Source organism: Ictidomys tridecemlineatus, unplaced genomic scaffold (assembly GCF_052094955.1).
Source record: "Ictidomys tridecemlineatus isolate mIctTri1 unplaced genomic scaffold, mIctTri1.hap1 Scaffold_64, whole genome shotgun sequence".
Classification (NCBI taxonomy): Eukaryota; Metazoa; Chordata; class Mammalia; order Rodentia; family Sciuridae; genus Ictidomys; species Ictidomys tridecemlineatus.
The window spans coordinates 478333-494848 of NW_027524440.1; the positions used below are offsets into that span (position 1 = coordinate 478333).

General features: G+C 40.0%; 1 protein-coding gene across 6 annotated transcripts in view; it reads right to left on the minus strand.

Annotated features, from left to right (window-relative positions):
- LOC144374335 (uncharacterized) overlaps positions 1-10231 on the minus strand; it is a 90461-nt gene extending 80230 nt beyond the window's left edge. For 2 of the 6 annotated variants that reach the window (XM_078037189.1, XM_078037186.1), the window contains exon 1: positions 8940-9516. The gene's annotated coding sequence lies outside the window, so the exon portion shown is untranslated. Of the gene's footprint in view, positions 1-8939; positions 9533-10046 lie in introns of those variants that run through there. The other 4 variants (XM_078037188.1, XM_078037187.1, XM_078037191.1 and 1 more) reach the window with 4 other exon arrangements.
- Between the last annotated feature and the right edge of the window lie 6285 nt (positions 10232-16516).

The window sequence follows — 16516 nt, forward strand, 5'->3', positions numbered from 1 at the left end:
GGCAGCTTCCTCCATTTAGAGCATCCTGAGGATAAGTTCAATACTATTTCTCACCTTACTCTGCCTGTATTTTCCTAGGAATGACTTCAGCAAAGGAAATGGAGGACATTATGAAGGGTGACTATGTGAAGAATTGGTTTCTAAGTAGATGTGAAAGAATAAGGAAAAAACTAAAAAATGATCTTTAGCTTTTCAGTCTAAAAGGGAAAAAATGATTTTGGTTTTAAATATGTTGATTTATTCGTGTAATGAGTCACTAAGTAACAGTGAGGTCAAGGTACAACCAGAAGAATACCAGGAATGGAGTTACAATTGGAGTTACTGATATATTGGTTTCCTATAACTGCTATAACAAATTACCATGACTGAGTAGCTTAGATCAACCCAAAGTTCTTCTTTCATGGTTTCTAAGGCCAGAAATCTGAAATCAAGGAAATCAAGGTGTTGGAAAGGCCATGATCCCATGGCTTCTGCTGGCTGCTGGTGCTCCTTAGCTGCATGCAGCAGCATGACATCACCTTTGCTTTGTCTTCACCTTATGTGCCCTCTCTGTGGACTCATCATTGGCAAACTCACCAGTGGATTTGGGTCTAACTTAAAATTAAGATGCTCTCATCTCTACACCCATAAGTACATCCACAAAACACTAGTTTTAAATATGACTTCATTTATTTAAGACCTGGACCTAGGGGGACACTATTAAAATCACATAGTGAAAATTATCAGCCCATGGATTTAACAAAAGAACAGATGTGCTGCCTCTTAAAGAGTAGAGTGAACATAGTGAATCATGAATTCAGGTATCTCCAATTCAGACAATGGGTAAAAGAGTGACAATAAGGAAAATAAAAATAGGATGTGGTTAAAGTATAAGAAGTTGGTTCCTAGCAGGGTACCATGGTATACACCTGTAATCCCAGGGACTCAGGCAGGAAGACTGCAAGTCCAAAGCCAGCCTCAACAACTTAGCGAGACTCTGTCTCAAAAATAAAAGACCCTTTGATGTTGCTCAGTGATAAAGCATCACTGGTTCAATCCCCATCTAAAAAAAAAACAACAACAACAAAAACTGACTCCTCCTGGATCTGTGCAAGGTACGGAGGTACACAGTGAGATGCAGCAGAAGATAAAAAATCAGGACCAAAGGGTGACTATTCACATCAAATATGGCCAGGAATGTAAGGAAAAGGCACTAAGATGCCTAGGCAAACCAAGAATTCACGTGTGTGCATACATGCACTTTTGTAATGAATAAATAAAAAATGGTTCTTCAGCTTCTCTAGGGAAAAACAAATAAAATTCTGGGTTCTGCTGAACAATACACCAAAGAACTATCCAGATGTCCAGATCAAAAAAAAAATAATCAAAAATTGTATAAAGATGTGTAGTTTGCCAAAGGCAACATACTAAAAAAAGATTACTTAACAGAGGGCACCAAGTGGTCATAGAGCAGAGGGCGAGAATCAAAAGAAATAGCTTTCAGTAAGGTCACTGGTAGCACAGTCCAGAATTTTAAGAGACAACCTAGACCTCCTGGGGATCCAAGTACAAAGGAACTTCACTGGAATGGATTAAATGAGGAAATCCAGAAGAAAGATTTATAAGCAGGGGCTATGATGATTTCTATATACAGAAAAAGATGCTTTGGTAACTACTTGAGAGTATAATAACTTACACACTTAGGATGTAATTTTAGGGTAAATACAAGTATAAAAAAAACCCTGAAAATGCTTTTGCTATGAAGAAATGCAAAGAAGCTACAAGCACAAAATGAAGTCTCTGACCCTAACTTGGTTCTAGATTTCCTTGCTGGTTCAATCTGATCCTTGCACACACCCAGGCAAGCTATTGTATTCAGGAACTGAATCTCTGGACAGGGTCCTCCACCTGACCGATGGACTCCCACACTCATTTTAAGACTGAACTCAATGATCACCTTTTTTGCAAAGCTTCACTCAACTACCAAGCAGTAACTCTGGAAAAGTTTGTCAGAAAAATGACTCCATCACAGAAAAAAATTCCTGATTTATGAGATTTTACACCACAAACATTAAATTAGATGTCTTAATAGAAATAAGAGAGTTGATTTTCTAAGTAACAACTTCATTAAGCATTTCTTTAAAGATGTGTTTCTATTCAAATTGCTATGTTCTAAAGACACATGATAGTTTACAAAAAAAAAAACTATAATCAAGTTGCTGGGTTTTTTTTTAAATTAAGAAAGTACCCAAATGCATATTAGGTGATGGGAAGAGTTCATTTCTTGAGGCTAGAATTTAGTAAATTTCTGAGGAGGAAATAAAATCCTTCAACCATATATGAGAAGACCACCTGTTGTATTGAATACTTCAAAATAAAAATTGCTCTCAAAGTCATTAAAATCATTGTGTGATTACAAGCAACATAATACATCATCTTATGTTCAATCACATTTACTTGAAAAATCATCTACCTTCCACATGAATAAAGCAAGAATGTTCAGATTGCTTAGTCATAAAAAGCTGTTTGCTAATAGATTCCCAAATTTAGGATTAAAGGGAACCAATAATAATTGGGAGAGTAAAAATAAGACAATAAAGAAAAAGAATAAAAATAAAACTTAAAGGAAAAGGTACACATAGAACAATGCTTTGAACATAAGAACACATAAAGGTAATCACAATATGTTCTATTAAAAGGCTCATTTTAAAAAATAGAGTATTGATTTTAGGTACACACCAGTATTTCCTCTGCAGAATCTCAAAATTAGGTAAAGAAGACATACAAATTAGAAGCCCATGAATTAGCACAAAGACTGTTGTTTAAAAACATTTTCATTTGAAAATAAGCATTTTCATCTGTAATATATGCATTAAGTAAGACTTAATGTTTATAGACCAGCTATTTGCTTGAAAAAAAAAGCTCCTTAAAATAGCAACTTATAATCACACCTCCTCTTGGGTGCATCCAATGGCAGAATGTTTGAAACATGTGGTTTGGAAATAGTATTGGACCTCAGAAAAGTTGGGTGGTGCTTATTTATTAGAGGGGTTGCAGGAGCACTTGCAGTCTTATAAGAAAAAGACAGTGTCTATATGCAATTTCAAAATAAAAACCACTTATTTTATACAAGAATAGAAAGGATCAATTAAACTAAAAGGTGGTTCTTTGAAAAGATAAACAAAATTGACAAATACTTAGCTACTAAAAAACCAAACAAATAAAGAGATGAAAAAAGGATAATATGACACATATCACTGAAATTCATAGGATCATTAGCAATATTGAGTAAAACTATATACCAATACACTGGAAATTCTAGAAAAAATTAACAAATTTCTGGGCCCAGATGACCTACCATAATCGAACCAATACGACATAAAAAAATCTAAATAGATCAATAATAAGCAATGAGATTGAAGCAGTAATAAATAGTTTCCCAACAAAAAAGTATAAGAACCAGACAGATTCATTGATGAATTTTTACCAGATTTTTAAAGAACGACCACCAATGCTCCTCAAACTATTCCATGAATTAAAATGGAAAGAAACCCTTTCAAACTCATTCTGCAATATATCACCCAGTTACCAAAACTTGATGAGGATACAACAACAACAACAAAAAACTATAGACCAATGTCCCTGATGAACATAGATAATATATATCCTCAATAAAATACTTTCAAATGGAATTCAACAGCACATTAAAAAGAGCATATATCATGATCAAGTTGGTTTCATTCCTAGGATGCAATGATGGCTCAATATATATGAATCAATAAATGTAATACAGCATACAGCACATAAATAGAATCAAGAATAAACATCACATGATCATCTCAATAGATGCAGAAAAAGTCCTTGGTAAAATTCAACAGTCCTTCATGATTAAGTTCTGAATAATTAGATATAGAAAGAAGATACCTTATTATGATAAAAGCTATATATGATAAAACTATATCCATCATCATTCTGAATGGGGAAAAACTGAAAGCATTTCCTCTAAAATCAGGAAATAGAGTATCTATTCTCAACCTTTTCATTCAGTACATTGCTTGAAATTTTAGCCAGAGCAATTAGGTAAGAAAAATATATAAAGTGATATAAATATGAGAGGAGGAAGTTGAATTATCCCTATTTGCAGATAATACAATTATATTCTGAGAAAATCCTGAAGATTCCACCAAAGGACTCAAAACTGATAAATAAATTCAGCAAAGTAGTAGGGATACAATATCAATATACAAAAATCAATAGCTTTTCTATATATCAGTAATGAATGGACTGAGAAAGAAATCAGTGTTTCTTGAACAAGGAGTCGAAAGATTACTACAGTGAAAATTGGAAAGTAGTGAAGAAAGAGATTAGAGAGTAGAAGATGTAAAGATCCTCCATGTTCATGGATTGGAAGAATTAATATTGTTAAGACAGCCATAGTACTGAAAGTGATCTATGGATTCAATGCAATCACAATCAAAATACCAATGACATCTTTCACAGTTCTTCACAGAAATAGAAAAAAAAATCCTAAAATTCATCTGGAATGAACAAAGACTACAAATAATCAAAATCATTCTGAGTAAAAGGACTAAGGATGTAGGCATTGTAATCCTTTATTTTAAAATATACTATAGAGACCCTCATCAGTATACAAAATATGAAGATGTGAATTTGGTGTCAACATACCTTATATACAATCAAAAATATGATAAATTATGGTATAAAGGTGTATTAAGAATTGTAATGCTAAAATTAAATAAACAAATGACTAAACAAGCAAATAAATAAAGTATACTACAGAGCTATTTAATTAAAAAAAACCTGGTATAGACATAAAAACAGATATCCATGGATACAAAAAAAAAAAAAAAGAATATAAAGGGGCTGGAGTTATGGCTTAGCAGCAAAGTACTTGCCTAGCACAAATGTGAGGCCCTGGGTTTGATCCTCACTACCACATTAAAATAAAGGTATTATGTAAAACTACAACTAAAAAAATAAATATTAAAAAAGAATATAAACATAAATAAGATATATCTCCCTATTTACAGATAATACAATTTTCATTACAATTTCTCTCTCTCTCTCTCTCTCTCTCTCTCTCTATATATATATATATATATATATATATATAAATATAAATGAATTGAGGACCCAGAAATAAACCCATGTATCTTCAGACAGCTGATCTCAATAAAGTTCCAAAAGTCATATACTGGAGAAAAGCCTTTTCAACAAATGGTACTAAGACAACTGGATATCCACATGCAGATGACTGAAACTAGATTTCAATCACCCTGAAGAAAAATCAACTCAAAATGGATCAAAATCTTAATTTAAGACTTTGAAACTACTGGAAGAAAACATATAGGAAACACTTCAAAATACTGGAACATGCAATGATTTCCTGAATAGTACTTTGATATCTCAGGAAACAAAAGCAACAATTGACAAATAGGATTACAATAAATCAAAACTCTGCTGCACAGCAAAGGAAACCACCAAGAGAGTGAAGAGAAAATCTATAGAATGGGGAAAAATCTTTGCCAGCTATTCATCTGACAGAGAATTAATCTTCAGAAAGAACAAATATTCCAATCAGTAACTGGACCAATGATCTGAACAGACATTTCTCAAAAGAATACAAATACAAGACAACAAATATATGTAAAAATAATATCTTTAGCCTTAATAAATCACAAAAAACTACATGGAGATTCCTGTCACCCTATTCAGAATGGCTCTTGTCATATAAATAAACAAACCAAAGCAAAAGCAAAAAATAAAATAACAAATGCTAGTTGAAATGTGGAAAAAATATGAATCTGTATAAACTGTTGATGAAAATGTAAATTAGTATAGCTGGTATGGAAAACTGTTTACAGATTCTTCAAAAAACTAAAAATAGATTTACCATAAAATCCAACTAGAGCTGGGCATAGTGGTGCATACCTGTAATCCCAGCAGTTTGGGAGGCTGAAGTAGGAGCATCAAAAGTTCAAGGCCAGCCTCAGCAACTAAGCAAGGCCCTAGCAACTGAGTGAGACCCTGTCTCAAAGTAAAAATAAATAGGGGATGTCAATGGCTAAGTACCCCTGGCTTCAATCCCTAGTTCCCCCCTCCCCACCACCACCACCAAAAGAAAAAAAATCCAAATAGACCATGCCTTAGTGTTTTTTCAAAGGGTAAAAAGTGGGAAGGAGATGAATTGAAGTAGAAAAAAAAATTATTGGGAAGGGGGAAGGATACTGGGGGGTGGGCAAAGAGCAAGAGAAAGTAGAATGGAGGGTAGACATGATCAAAATATGATACATGTATATATGGAAATGTCAGAGTAAAACCCAATACTTTGTATAATATATATTGATAATAATAATAGTAATAAAAATGCACAAGATGATCTTGAAACAATTAAGAAAACTATGAAAATATATTGGAGTTTATGTTAGAAGGACTCAGGATGGTTTCTAATGCAAAAATCTGAACAAATTTGGTGTCATGATTCCATAATTGAAACAATCACATAAGTTTCATTCTGTGCTTTCATAATGATACTAAGAAAAGAACGCTTCATCATGTTCATGCTAGAGAACAAGTCCATTATTTAAAAAAAACATCCAGTAAAGAGAAAGAAATTATCCCATTTTCATATGACCTTCTCTGACTGAATTTGATCTGGGGAGTCAAATTGCTGATATGAGTGCATTTGTTTTATAGAAATATCTCAACAAACAGTTAAAAGTAATGTTTACATACACTCTTGTCCTTTATCAATTACTGTTTAAGATGCAGACAATAATTGTTGATGGCTAACATTAGAAAAGATGATAACATGTTACTGTCAGTTAATGGTAACACAAAAATAATACCTATGAAGTTTTCTTTCTTTTTTCTCTATTTTTTTGGAGGCAGAGTCTCCCTGTGTTGTATAGGCTGACTCCTGGGCTCAACCAATCCTCGTACCTCAGCATCCAGCGTAGCTGAAACTACAGGCGAGTTACACCATGCCTGGCTACTATATTCTTTCCAGAGATGTGTCACTAAAACCTGATTAAGGCTCTAGATTTAATAGTCAAATTTCAGGAAATAGAGGGGACAAAGAAACATGTGACAAGGATACATTACCAAAATTTTGAGTAAGACAAACTATAAAATAAATGACCTGGTTTTGTCAACAAACCAACTGCAAATAAAAAAAAAATTAGGACAGGAATAAATTTCAAAAGCATTCTTTTACAAAAAACAAGGGTTTTATAGCAAATTACAATGTAATTTCAATGACATTGAAAACAAAGCACTGTGTGTCAAAATTTGATATAGCTAAAGCAGAGCATAGCAAATATACATTCTTAAATGTTTATTTAAAATAAACGTTCAATAAATTAAATAAATCATGATAATGTAGGGACTTCTCTAGGAAGGCAAAGATAGTACCAATAAATATTAATGCAATATGTCTTGATAGCATTAAAGAAAAACTATATTCCACAAATTAAAACTCATATCTGATAATCCAAATATTAATTAAGTAGCATGCATTCTGCATCAAAAGCCTAACAATAGTAACAATTAATAATGATGAACAGGTGGATAGGACTTTATGTTTAAAGAATTTTTCATAGGCTCATTTTACTTCTTGGAACATCTTTTTGAAGGAGTTATCAACAGTTATAATTCTAAGCCCTTCTTATTTGAGTAATGCCAACATTTACTCTATAGATATAAAGAAATATAAGCAATGTTATCACTCGAATTCACATCCAAGGAGCCAGGTGATCAGAGATTTGAATAAATTGCACAAAGATACACAGGTTATACATGGTAAAACTAAAACCAATATCTATTTAAAGACTTTCTGTAATACTTGTGGTTTTTCCTTTTTATGCCGCTATTTCATTTTAAGATAGAATCCCCTAATAGATAAATATATAAACATACACACAATTAAGTTTAGTTAGAAGAACAGGTGGAAAATTCATATGGCAGCACAATAAATAATATAACCAGAGTGCCAAGCATGGTGGCACATGCCTGCAATTCTAGCTATGGAGGAGGCTGAGGCAGGAGGATCACAAGTTCAAGGCCAACTTGGGCAATGTAGGGAGACCATGCCTCAAAATAAAGCAATTCTTACAAGGGCTGGGGATGTAGCTCAGTGAAGAGCACCCTTAAGTTCAATCCCTAATACTGGGAGAATATTTATTTATTTATCTGGAGAGTATTTCAAATAATGATTTTTCCAGACATCTTATCATCCTCTGCACTAGTTAACCCATCTTCCCTAAAGTTCTAAGTAGGTATCACTACAAGTCAAAGTGAAACACTAAGACAAGTGAAAATTTGAGCCTATTTTAAAAAACAACTCCATACTATAGTTTTCAATGATACCAAACAACCTAAGAGCTGAGGACACTTACAGTACTTTGGATTGACCTGTAGACACTGTAAAAAAAAAAAAAAAAAGCTTTCTTAATCTTATTCAGAGCATTCAGTCATCTGTAAAATCACATACTTCCACTGCTGGAAGGTGTAGTAGCAATCTATACATTCAACACCTTTAAAATGAGGTACAGGGGCTGGGGATGTGGCTCAAGCGGTAGCGCGCTCGCCTAGCATGCGTGCGGCCAGGGTTCGATCCTCAGCAGCACCACATACCAACAAAGATGTTGTGTCCGCCAAGAACTAAGAAAAAAATAAATAAATGTTAAAATTCTCTCTCTCTCTCTCTGTCCCCCTCTCTCACTCTCTCTTTAAAAAAAAAATAAAATAAAATGAGGTACAAAAGATTATGAAGTTTGCTTAGGGTTAAATACATACAGAGTAGCAAAGTTAGGAGCAGAAGCCAAGTGCAAGTAACAGTGCTGTTTCTGGAAGGAACACAGAAACCATTTTTTTCCAATTTTTGTGCGTAAAGACAGACGGGGGGGGGGGGGGGGGCGGGGGGGGCAGGGGGAGCTTACCTCCAGCCCTTCAAAAGGGACAAAGCTGGTCCTGGCAAACCCATCGATGATGTCCTCTTTGGCCAAGGTGGACTCGCTCCGCTTCCTCCGCGGGGGTCTGAGCAGGACCAGGCGGAGGACAGGGGCTTCCCATTGTCTTCCTCCTAGGAGCCCGACGACAAAGCGAGCGAGGGCGCTGGAGTCCAGCCGGCCCCACCGCCCGACGAGCCAACCCCCAGACGGACCCAGGAGCGCATCTCCCGGTCTCGCTGCGACCGTGACCGCAGCTTTTTGCAGAGTCCAAGGCCCCGATCCGGTCCATCCATGGCTCTGCCACGCCGGGGTCCCCGCGCTCACCGCCCACGCGCCACAGGCTCCGGCCGCGGTTGGTGCCAGAAAAAAATTGACACGGAGCTCTCCCTCCCGCAGCACGGCGTCCCTCCGCCCCGCGCAGACGCTTACCGCCCGCACCCGCCGGCGAGCCCGCAAAGGTCGCAGCAAAGTGGGGGCGCGGAACGTCGCCCGCCCCTGCGCGGGGAGAACGCCCCCGCCGCTGCTCACGCAGGAAACTCAGCGCTCCCGAGCCCAGCGCATGCGCGCTGGGGCGGCCGGGCCTGCGCAATGGGGGTAGCGGGGCGCCCCACGGGGGGGGGGGCGGGGGCCGCACGGGGGGGGGGGCGGGGGCCGCACGGGGGGGGGGGGGAGTGGGGGGACGGGGGGAGCGGGGGGGGACGGGGGGAGCGGGGGGGGGCGGGGGGAGCGGGGGGGGCGGGGGGAGCGGGGGGGGGCGGGGGGGGCGGGGGGGGCGGGGGGGGCGGGGGGAGCGGGGGGGGCGGGGGGAGCGGGGGGGGGCGGGGGGAGCGGGGGGGCGGGGGGAGCGGGGGGGCGGGGGGGGCGGGGGGAGCGGGGGGGGGGCGGGGGGAGCGGGGGGGGGCGGGGGGAGCGGGGGAGCGAGGGCCGCGGGGGGGGGGGAGCGGGGGGAGCGGGGGGGGGGGCGAGGGCCGCGGGGGGGGGGGCGAGGGCCGCGGGGGGGGGGGGGCGAGGGCCGCGCGGGGGGCGGGGGCCAGGGCCGCGCGGGGCCTGCCCTCCGGAGTGCCCCGCCACGCGCCCCCAACCCTCCGCACTAACCGTGGGTCTTCCTGGGACACTTGCTCCTCCACCCGCCTGAGGAGCCCCAAGGTGTTTCCCCCAGGCGACCCTTGGGGTCGGAGGAGGAGGCTCGGGGCCAGGACGCCACTGGGCGCTCTGGCCTGGGCATGACCAGGCGCCGCAGAGGGAGCGGGCGTCAGGTCGCGCGAGGCCCCGCAGCGCTCCTGCAAACTTTTCCTCTCATGGCGCCACTGAGCGAGGCCGAGCCTCCACTTACAAATTAATCATACTCTTTCATGGGCTCCAGATGCTTTCTAAGTGTTGGCTTTGCTAAATACCCAATGAACTTAGCCTTTAGGATATTTACAATGGCTCTTAAATGAACTTGTATTCCAAGTAAGCCTTTTCTCTATTTTTTTTCTTTTGAAGCGACAGCACATTCACAGAAAAGTTGCATAAATAACACATAAACTCCTATATATTTGGTCAGTAATTTGTTTTTAACATTTTGCCACAAACTTCATCATTCTTGTGCACCATTTTACTCCTTTTAAGAGTAGTTTTTGACACTTTCCAGTTCCTTGGAGAAGAACAGGAAATATTTCTGATTGCTTTTGAGATCATTTTTGGAATACATGAAAAAATCAAATGTATCACAAATTTTCAAATATTTGATATTTGATATTGACTCCTTTAATATTTCAGTGGTATATTTTAGAATAAGTATTTTCTTTCTTTCTTTTCTTCCTTCCTTACTTTCTTTTATCTTTTTTTTTTTTTGCAGAAGCTCAGTACAGTGATACATTTCAGGAAATTAGATATTGATAAAGATCTATTACCTAATCTACATTTCATATTCCAGTTCTGTCAGTATTCCCAGTAACATTTTTAGGATATTTTTCCCCATTATAAGATCTAGTCAGAATTTTACTACATTCTCCCATTTCAATTTTCAATATAAATAGTTCTTCAGTATTTATCTTTCATGACTTATTCAAATAACTAAGGTCAAACACACTTAACTAGGTAAATCATTATTCATCCAACAAATTCACATGAATTTTTATCTGATTGCTCTATGCAGATTTAGTGAGATCTACCATGGTGGTCTCATAATATTACTTGTATTAACCACTTATATTGTAATTCAGTGTTCTTCATTAAAATGTAAACACCTTAAAATATAGTTTTTCTATTGATTTTTACTAGAGTTCCTACACATGGGAAGTACCCCCCCAAAAAAACCTGGCAGAATTTACTAAAATAAATGACATATTTTATAAACACTTAAAAATTAGATATTAAACCAAAGAAAGATTACTATTTTGTATTTCTCTGTCCATGTTCTCTCATGCATTATCTTATTAATCTTTATTACATCCCTGTAAGATAAGCCTTTTTATCATAAACATGGCACAAATAAAGGAAGTAAACCACAGAGAAGTGAAGAATGTGCCTAAAAGGTTTAGGAGGTGTAACAATACACCTTCCCCTGAAGCTTTAAACTAGAGACCTCCTAAAAAAAAAGGAAACAATACTTTCTCTAAATTTGCTGAAGTCAGAGAGTACATATGTCTTTAGCAATGAAGGACAGAATGATATTTTCATGTGAATGTAAAATTATATCATAAAGAATTTGTGAATTGGGAAATGAGATTATTTTCTTCTTCCTATTAATGATTGAAGAATGTTTTAAAAACTAAAATTCATCTTTATAAAGAGTAGTTCATATGAATTAATATGAGGAAAAAATGAAAAACAAGATTTATAATCAACCATGTGAGGGGACCGATTTGTAAACAGCAAAAAAGAAAAATGTTTTCTACAAAAAGAACTTTAAAATACTGCTATCACTAACAGCAATTCAGCAATATATTTGAAAATAAATTTTAGGCAACTGTGTATGTATGATATCTAACAATTTCTCATTATATAAATGTTTTTCCATCTGACCATATAATGTATGTGCTTTGGGGAAACAAAATTCAAAAACTATTTAAATACTAAGTTCACAAATAGATTTTTCTTGTCACTGAAGTAGATAGCCACTTTAAATTAAAACAGCGGCTTAAATCTACTCTGATATTGTGTTTTATATTCCTAAAGAAAGTGATAACCTTAAGTCACACTAGTCCAGCCTTATTTCTTATGATTCTCATTCCAAAGTATCAGGAAACTGAACTTATTTTGAATGAGTACTAATTAGTATTAAAATACTAAATAGTATCATGGAAATCATGTCTCCAATACATGTCCTGAATGTATAAAGAATTTCTATTTATAAATTATTTAAAAATTCTGGTTAGAGAATGGGCACAGGACTTACATAGATATTTTTTCAAAAAAAGGGCCAAAAAGGTACTCAACACCACTAATCCTTAGGGAATGAGATGTGCAAGGTAGCCAAAAGGTGGAAGGAATCCCAAGAATTCGTCAATAGATGAGCAGATAAACAAAATGTGGTACATATATAAAAAAGAATATTGTCATCTCTCAAAGTTATGTATGTAAGCATCACTGATAATGGTGTTTGTGGTACTAAATTTTCTTCCAGTTTTCTGCATAAGATGTAATTTATTTTTTTATGGTTGAAATTTTTTTTGCTTTTATTATATTTTATTTTTATGTGGTGCTGAGGATCAAACCCAGAGCCTCACACTTGCTAGGTGAGAACTCTACAAGTGAGCCACAACCCCAGCCCAACAATGTTTTTCTATTACTGATAAAACTTGCTATTATGAACATTCTTTTGTGTAAATTATTTTAACAATATTTATTTACACCTACTATGTGCCAGGTACTGTGATTTTTTTTTGTCCTAACTGGTTTTACATGACAGTAAAGCAGAATTCATTTTGACACAATGTACACAAATGGAGCATACATTCTCATTCCTCTGGTTGTACATGGTGCTGAGTCACACCAGTACTGTAATTATACATGTATATAAGCTAATAGTATCTGTTTAATTGTAATGTCCTTCCCATCCTCAATGCCTCACCCTCCCCTCACTCTCCTTTGCACTATCCAAAGGCCCTTCATTCTTCCCTACCCCCACTCCCACTGTGGATCAGCATCCATTTATCAGAGAATACATTCAGCCTTTGGTTTCTTGGAATTGGTTTATATCATTTAGCATGATATTTTCTAGTTCCACCATTACACTTGCAAATGACATAATTTTATTCTTGTGCCTGTCTCTTGGTATACTTATGCAGTTAATTACTCTGTAGTACATATTCAGGGATAAAAATGTTTTGTCATCAAGTATGTATATCTTCAAGTTTAAGAAATAATACTAAGCAGTTTTCCAAACTAGTACAGATTTCACTGCTACTAGAATACATAAAAGATCATATTGCTCTTTATACATATTTTCAATTATTAAGTTCTGTCATATGTGTGTATGTAATGGTATCTTGTGGTTTTAATTTGTATTTCCTTGAGCAGTAATAATGAGCTTGAATATATGTTCACTGGCCATTTGGATAATCTTTTGTGTAGTTATTAAAATTTTTCCCGTTTTAAGTATTTTCTCTTGGCCTATCCTTCCATTTTACACTTCTATTTGTTTTTCAAATCTGCCATGCTTGAATTAAAACTAATGATATTCCATATTTATGCCAAGGATTACAGTTTTGTTGATTACACATGGGTGGTTTCCTTGTAAAAATTATTTAAAACTTTAAAGTACCTAGTAAGAGAGAGTAACTGCTCTTTGCATCTGCCTTTGGAACTGGTTGACCAGTGTGTGGACACCACTGCACTGCAACACAGGACCTGGGACTGCCGTTGGTCCTCATTCCCACTTGCCACACATACCCTTTAGGCCAGTTCCCACGGGGAGTCTCAGGACAGGAGAGTTAAGAGGTGCTGCTGGGTATGGCACCAGAGTCCTCCCGCTTCTGAAGGTCAGGCTTAGTTCCAGGGACAGTTGTCACTTGGAAAGGTTCCACAATGCCTGGGACAACTCACCACCCCTAGAAAATACACATTCCCATAAAAACAAAACTCCACACTGTCATTATGCTATTATTCAACTATTGCAAAACCGGATTTATATCTAGCTCAAATGATGTGTTATAATTTGATAAATTTTTATCTGTACATATTGAACAATTTCTTATTAAAGGAAAGTTGAAAATCTGATAGATATAATCTAATTATAATATCTAATTACAGGATGAAATAAATCACTAAAACCAGCTTAATGAGTCTTAAATACTAATTAATATTCAGACAAGAAGCAGGAATTGTGACATTGCTGTCAGCGGAGGAAACACAGGCGCACCTGAGCGAGCAGGTCGTCTGTCATGTGGATCTGAAGTGCCCACTCCCTCTGCATCGTGCCAGGGACACCAGATTCAGGAAGCTCCTGCTAATGACTGGTGGCCATGAGCGCCACTCATCAGGCGGACATGCTGAGGGGAGACCGTCTTGCTAAAATCAGCTGGAGAGTCTGGACGGGAGCTGACCAGTAATGTTGCAAAGAGCGACAGTTTCCAGAATGAGTAGGAGTGCGGGTCTGCTAGAGGCAGGTGGCTGTGACAGGTGTGCAGGCAAAGTGGGTTACAGTGTGCACACTGGCACGCTCTTCAACACAAAGGGGCAAACCGGGTAGACCTGGCCAGACTGCCCCACTCGAGTGCCAGTCTCACCACCAGCAGGAATCTGGGGACTCGGCCACCTCTCCCTGCCGTGCTGTCCTCTCGCACAGGGTCATCCACTTGTGTGTGATGGGCTCTCTCCAGGTAGCGCAAAGGGTGCCTGGGTGTGTTCAGTGCCCATTAGTCCCTTGTCCAGCTGCACTCTCCCAGCTCAGGAGGCCCAGGCTCTCCCTTCAGGGCTCTGTCGGCCCAACTCTGACATGGGTGACACCATTGCATTCCAGGTCCACAGAGAAGAGAGCCAGCACCAAGCACAGTGACAGCGCACAGAGCCAGCACTGAGTGCAGTGACAGATAGGGAGCCAGCACCAAGTGCAGTGACAGAGTAGAGAGCCAGCACCAAGCACAGTGGAAGTGGAGGGAGCCAGCACAGAGCGCAGTGATAGAGTAGGGAGCCAGCACTGAGTGCAGTGGCAGTGTAGGGAGCCAGCACTGAGTGCAGTGGCAGAGTAGGGAGCCAGCACCGAGCACAGTGACAGAGTAGAGAGCCAGCACCAAGCACAGTGGCAGTGGAGGGAGCCATCACAGAGCGCAGTGACAGAGTAGGGAGCCAGCACTGAGTGCAGTGGCAGTGTAGGGAGCCAGCATTGAGTGCAGTGACAGAGTAGGTGCTGAGGGCCATTACCAAGTAGGAATGACGCATCGAAATTTCCTTGCCAAGCGTACCCCATCCTGCTTAGAGGACATTTGATGGGACATTGCATGCATGCTTTAATGAGGTGACCTTGCTCAAGGACCTAGGCAGATCCGGGTTTAGAGCTGATCAGGTTTGAGGAAGTAACCAGCTCCTTGAGTTTAAGGCGTTGCCAGTTTAAGATAATGGGTTTTAGGGAAGTTGGAAGTTGAAGATTATTGCTGGGATTAGGGTGTTCCTGCTGCTTGTTCCCGTTGAGTTCTCGTGAGATTAAAATGGGATTTGGAGATAGCCTCGTGGAGTAGGTGGTTTGTGCGGGAGACAGCAGAACGTGTTTGCCCCTGGACCTGTGTGGAGGCGGTGTGAGAGCGGGAATAAAGAATTGCTGTTTGAACCTACAAAGCTGTGAGTGCCTCGTGATTCTGGTGCCAAGCCGAGACATTGGCCTTGGCAAGTAGGGAGCCAGCACTGAGTGCAGTGACAGCAGCACGGGGAACAGCAGAACAGGGAGCGCAGCACCTCCTCGTCACCCCCTGGCCATGATGGGATTCAGGCAGCAGGGGGTGACAGGGCAGCCGCCACCACCTCCAAGCCACACCACCCTGGCTGACCTGCCAGGAGAGAGTGCTCCGTGCTCCTCGAGCTTATCAAGAATGTCAGAGAGCAGCTCCTCGGACTCTTGTCCCGTTGGTAAAACAGCTGCACTCCCATGGCCCCCGTGTGCTGTCTTCAATAGCCCCTCCAGACCAAGACTGCACAGAGAGTGTCCCTGTACCAGTGCCACCTGCAGCAAGCTGAGGCACCACGGCCTAGGCTGACCCTCTGGAGGGCATCTGTACCAAGAGAACCTCTCACGTGACAGGTGACTCGTCCACCTTGATGAGGTCTGTGAAGGGCCACAGTCTAAGGGCATGAGTGTGGAAGGAGCTTCAGAGAGCAGGGACAGCCCCCTGTGGCTTCCTGGGCATCTCTCCAGGGTCTGTCCAGAGGAGCTGCCGGACCCTCATGGAGCTCCACTGCTGGGATGCACGCTCCTCTTCAGAGCCCAGAGCAGGACCGCAGACCTCTTCCGACTCTCCATCCCGCTTGCCGACCTTGTCCTTAAGGAATGTCAAGTCATGGCTCCTGGCCATCACTTCCAGAGCTACCCTCCAGGCCACGGGCCTCACATCCGGTGGGCTGCCCCTTCTCCCAGGGCTGCCTCTGCT